Raw genomic sequence first — 6,000 nt, forward strand, 5'->3', positions numbered from 1 at the left:
TAATGCTATAAAATGACTAAACTAACAGAAAACAAGAACAAACAACAAACGCATTTATCATCCCTATCCAAAATGGTTTCAGTCTCAGTTAATTTAACAACCAAGGTAAATCTGAAGGCCAGGTAATCTGACACAATTAATGACTATAATTGTCATGTGTACTGATTTGATTTATGGTAGTCAAACCTCTGCTTAATAACCAAACTGTTTCTCGAGCTTTTCTAAGCTCAGAACTTATATAAGCAATTTAAATATCAAAAGCGCTAACAAAGTTTAACACATCCTACACATTCCATAATGGTCTTTAGTGAGACTTCCTATGTCCTCCATTTCCCTTTATGCCACTACAATGGCATCAGGATATTTTTTTTTCACACACGTAATACAGTGCCTGTCTCTTCACTGTAGTGTAGACTCCTCAAAAACTAAGCATCTTTCCATCCTCCAATGCAGAGACTACTTGGCACGTGATAACAACTGCCTGGCTAGGACTGGTTCTTTGAAACAGGGGTGACCAAACTTTCTGTAAAGGACAGGAAGGCAAATATTTTAGGTTTTGTACATTTTTGTTGAAACTACTTTGCTACTGAGTAAACAAATGAGCTATAATATGTTCAAATGAAACCTTACTTACAAAAACAGCCAAGAGGCTACATTATAGCCCAGGAACCCTATCCTACCAAGTATTTATATAGAAATTAGTGTTTATCCTTCCACAATTTTGTGCCCAAGAATGTAAACTCACATGTTGGTACTAAATAATGTATGATTATGTGTAACAGATCTATCTTTAATCTCATTTGGTTTGAGGGAAGAATTCAAGACTTTTACTATATGACTAAGGAAAAGTAATGGGAGCAGAAATAGAAGAAAGGGTTAAGTCAATTAACTGTGCCAGTGACTGGCGAGATAAGAAGTATGCTTAAGCCTGGCAATGAGAGGAAGAGGGCACCACTCAGGCAGATGTTTCACTCATTCTTCTGGATACTATCTGGATGAGATGCTAGTCCTTGCAACAACTATTTTGGAAGGAGAATGGGAGTCACTATTGAGTCTTTCCTGAGCCTCTGAACTTTATTATGTAAGATATTAAATTTCCTCATTGGCTAAGCTAGTTAGATTATTTTCTGTTATTTGCAGCTAAAACATCTTAAAATAATGTAAAGGCTCAAAACTGAAAACTGCTCACAAACTCACTTGCAGCTAATCCTATCTGACTTTAACTTTTCACAAATAAAAGAAACATTACGGTCTTGAAAGCCTACAAACTAACTAAACTGGGGGAGGGGAATGTCTCCATTACTCAATTTACTAATTTTATAAATTCTATCATCCTAGCAAATACAGCACCTCCTCCTTTGACACTGTGGCTAACAGTATCTTTTTGAAGGATTTTTTTTTTCTAGCCAAGGATTAGCTCCCTTTTTCAGGGACACATTGTAACAACTTCACATTTTGTTAGTCATAAGGGCCTTTCACCAAGCTCAAAAGCAGCCATGGGTGATATACAAATGAATGTCATGTACATGTGCCAATAAAACTTCAATTACAAAAATAAACAGCGGATTCAATCCACTGTCCATAGTTAGCCTGCCCCCCCCCCCCCGCTCTAAACGGGTAATAGAAACCATCTTCTCAAATAGATCAACTCACTATTTTATATGGATATGAATTATGAAGAGTAGTAACTAGCATTTTTTTTTTGAGATGGAGTCACACTATGCAGCAGCCCAGGCTGGTCTTGAACTCAAGACCTGCCACCACACCTGGCACTATTTCTTTATCATTGTATCACCTGATATAAAGTTACTTTGTTTATAGAATCTATATACTTGTAACATTTATAGAAAAACTAAGCAGTTATGCAAGGATTGGTATAAGTGAGGCAGGGGGTGTCTTACACAACAGCCTACCTGAATGAAACTATCCCTTCCAGGAAGCTGACTCTAGTGTTCACTATTAAACAGAATACTGAAATAAGAAGTATACAGTTCACTATTCCTGTCTAAAGAGTTTCCAGTTAAGATACCTATCATATGACTATTAAATTGTCAGTTACACACCAAACTCTAGAAAAGAAAAAAATGAGCTTCACCTCCACTTTCAAGAAAATCTGCACAAGCATTTACACAAACACTTGTGAGAATTACCATAGAAAATTGCATAATTTTAATAGAACGATGAACATTTGAATAACAAGGTAATCTTAACCAACTTTAAGATCCCAAGTGAAGGATTAAAACGATGCTTATACTTGTGCAAGTACTGGCATTTTCTATAAACTAGGAATTGCTAACTTATTTTTAAAAAATATAACCAGGAGTTCTGGCAATAAAAAGAACTTTTACCTTTTCCTTTTCATCTTTCTAAATGTAATTACAAAGATATATTCAACTGGGAAGATATAACATAGCTATGCCAAAAATGTACTCTGCTTTTTAAAAATGGTTTTAAATGTAATTCAATATAAACATTAAAAAATATACCAGGAACTAGGGCTGGGGTTGGTAGCCTAGATCTATGATCTCAGCTACTCAGAAGGCAGATGACAGAAGTTTGAGGCCAACACTGGTAAAGTTAGCAAGAGACCCTCACCAAAAACAGAACAACAAAAACCTAAAATTAAATTGGGGTGTGGTTCAAGACCTACGGCACTTGCCTGACAAGTATCAAGTCCTGAGTTAAATCCCCAGTAATAAAAAGAAAGAAATAGGACAGACAGAAAGAGAAATAATAAATCAGGAACTTAAGAAATGAAGAGGCCAGGTGAGGTTTCTCTAAAACAGGTTGAGAGAGAACTCTCTGAGGTGAGAAGGGGCACCTCTACCACCAAAGAAATGAGGATGCTTACCTCCTGGCTCCAGAAGTCAGGGAGGTTCCCAGAAGAGCCAGCAGTGACCACTAACACCAGGAAACTTAAAATAACCTTGTAAGAGTGGAGCCTATAGAAACCCAATCCAGCTCCACCAAATGCTATACCCAGAGGTCCCATCAGAGTAAACTAGCACCCACCAATGCTGTGGGAGGAGCCATCAGGTGACATCCTAGACTTCCAAATTCACAGCAAAATGATGAAATTCTCCCGCATGGGCTCTACCCTCCAGCCTGCTCCGCACCTATTGTCCTAGGCTTTAATCTTTGGCTAATATTGGTTCAAATTTGCTCCCACTAAGTAGCACTGGTTAAAAAGCAGCATTACCTTGTAAAATGGATTAAAACTCAGCAACATCGTTCAACACTTCAGACTCTGTACACAGAATGTACAGTTGGATATATTAAAAGATTTTAGAACTGAAAGTAAAAACACAAAGACTTCTGCCTCAACAGCTTGCCAAAGATAAACAGTGAATAATTAAAAAAAAAAATCCAATTCTGCTCTTGGGACTGGTGAAGCAATAAACAAAAAACCGTTGTTCTCATCCCCAGGGCTACTGACAATTAGCAGAGAGGAAAAGCACAGCCAAACTTGTCGTTTCTTAGCATCACAGAGAAAATAACTTCATTTCCAGTTAAGTTATAACAATTTAAAAAATGAAAAAAAAGGGGGGGACAACAAATGCAACGATTTTCCCGATATGGACATTAATTACGTCTTTCCACAAACACTTTTGAGACTCTCCTACAAACTCATGTGTGTGACTATAGGATATCGGCTCTAACAACAACGTCTCAAAAAAGCAAGAATCTAACATTTCCAAGTGCCATCATCAAATCCTAGCTCATTAAAAAAACCTCTAAAGCACCTCAATGTCTATTCCTTCCTTACTAACAGTTTACCAGCTGCTTAAGTTCCAAAATACATTTTAAAGTGAGGAGGCAGAGAAACAAAGTCAATGAAATCCTTTTTACAGTACACTATTAACTTCAAGAGGAGTAACTCTACATGTTGTCATAATTCAAAAGCATGGTCACCCTCGAAGATATATGCACCCTGGCGAAAAGTAACACACACACACAAATTCTCATCTTTCAAAAAAAAAAAAAAAGGACCTGCAACCCCAAAGTGGTAGCCTTTTCTCAAATCTAATTTTGCTCTTTTGCTGCGGGCAAAGGGATTAAACTATTATTTATCCAACAAAAACGAACAGGGCAATTGTTCATCCCGAGTTCTGTCCATCCTAGGGGGGGGAAAGGAGTATTTAGTGTTCTAAAACGAAAAAGTACGCTCAGTCAACAATAGCTTACAATGTCTGTGTCCCAGTCCTCGTGTATCCAATAAACCTTTATTATCGGAAGCTTTTGTATTTACATCCTGCCCGGTCCTGTGTGCCCCCGGACAGCCCGGGCTGGGGGGGGGGGGGGACTCCACGCTACGCCCCAACATCTCCCCCAAAACACAAAGACATCTCACTGGTATCTCAAAACATATACTTTGATGTACGATCTCATCCATAGGCGAGTGGAGATGGGCCGGGGAGCGGGGGGGGGGGGGGTAGGGGGGGGCGGCAAACCAGACCAAAAAGGAGAAGAAAACCCCACCGCGCACGTTTCCGGCCCCAGGCCAGCCGCGCAGGCCCCGACGTGCCCGGGGAAGCAGCCCGCCCGCCCGCCCACCCGGCCCCGCGCTCCCAGCTGGCTCGCGCGCGTGGAGTTCGGAACCCTTCCAGGAAAAGTGGGGGGGGGTCCGTCGGTGACACCCCCTTGGCCAACTTCTCGGTGGGCTTCTTAAAGACTCAGGACCGGACGGGTAGAAGCAGCCAAGGAAAAGTTCCCGGGCCCGGCCGCCGCCCGCATCCCCCCTGGCCGGCTGCTGCAGCAGGTAGCGCCGACGGCCAGGACCCGGGGTTGAGGGGAGTGAGCCGAGGCCTGCACCCCAAACCCCGCAACGCACGCACGCACGCACGCTCGCGGTCGGGTAACCCGACACCCCACTTTCAGACTGCCGGTCGGAGGAAGGGGGGGGGGGGGAGTTCGGCCAACGCCCGCCCGAGCTCAGGCCCGGCGGCGGCCCCGGAACGGAACCCGGCGCGGGGCCGCCGCCGAGGCCGGACGCAGACGCGGGGCCGCGCGGGGCATCTCCGGGCCGGGGAGCCTCGCGCTTCCCGCGCGTCTTCGCAGGCCGTCGGCCATGGCGACTCCCGGCTGGGGCGCGTCAAGGCCCCGCGCCGCGCGGGGCAACTTGCGGCCGCCGCCGGCTCAGTGTCTCCGGCGGAGCGCGCGAACGCGAGTGGGGGAAGGGACGGCTCCGGAGGCTTACCCGAGAGTGAGCGGGTCCTGCCCCGCCGCCGAGTGGCTGAGGCGGAGCGCGGGGCGTCGCGGCTGCCGGCAGCGAGGGCGGGAGGGACGGCAACGAAGCGAGCGAGACGGTGGTGCGAGCGCTCGGCCGCCCGGGAGGAAGGAGCAGGCGCCGCCGCCACCGCCGCCGCAGACAGCTCGGCAATATGGCCGCCCGGCGCCTCCTCAGGGGGAAAGGCGGGGCCGCCCCGCGCCCCCCGCCTCCCCCTGCCGGCCAACGGGCCTGGCGCCCGGGCCTTGAGCGCCAACGCCGCGGCCGCCGTCAGGGCGGGGTCGGCCCGGGGCCCCGGCGCCGCCACAGTCTGTGCGCGCGCGCGTGCGCGCGCTCACGCGGGGCGGAGGCCGCCGCCTCAGGCCGCGAAGCGTGAGGTTCCGAGGGGCGGGGTGAGGGAACCCCGAGGTGAGGGACTACGGGGTAGGTCGTCGGGGGGGAGGTGGACGACGAACGAGCGCGTCCTGCGGCCGAGACGACCCCGCGCCAGCGAAGCCTGCGGCGGCGGGAAGCGCAGCCCCTGCCCTCCCCTTCCCCGGCCCGCCGTGGAAACTTGAAACTCCCGCGGGCGCCAGCGGAGCCGCCCGGGGCGCTTCCCGGGAGGAGAGCGGCGGGGTTCCCCGGCGGGCCTGGGCTGGAGACACGGGGGGCCCCTCCCCGAGCAACTTCGCTGTGCCGACGGGGAACGTTTTTTGGGGGGCAGTTTTTAAGCCACTAGATGAAGCTTGCGTTTTCTTGTTAACTTTGCTCCCCAAACCCTCAAGTGGCTGCAA

At 47.8% G+C, this 6,000-nt stretch overlaps 1 protein-coding gene across 1 annotated transcript in view; it reads right to left on the minus strand.

The window, feature by feature from the left end:
* LOC138821316 (radixin) overlaps positions 1-5,390 on the minus strand; it is a 64,036-nt gene extending 58,646 nt beyond the window's left edge. The window contains exon 1 of the mRNA XM_070013455.1: positions 5,198-5,390. The gene's annotated coding sequence lies outside the window, so the exon portion shown is untranslated. The remainder of the gene's footprint in view (positions 1-5,197) is intronic.
* Between the last annotated feature and the right edge of the window lie 610 nt (positions 5,391-6,000).

The sequence above is a fragment of the Dipodomys merriami genome, unplaced genomic scaffold (assembly GCF_024711535.1).
Source record: "Dipodomys merriami isolate MVZ:Mamm:240054 unplaced genomic scaffold, mDipMer1.0.p SCAF_91, whole genome shotgun sequence".
In the NCBI taxonomy this organism is placed as follows: domain Eukaryota; kingdom Metazoa; phylum Chordata; class Mammalia; order Rodentia; family Heteromyidae; genus Dipodomys; species Dipodomys merriami.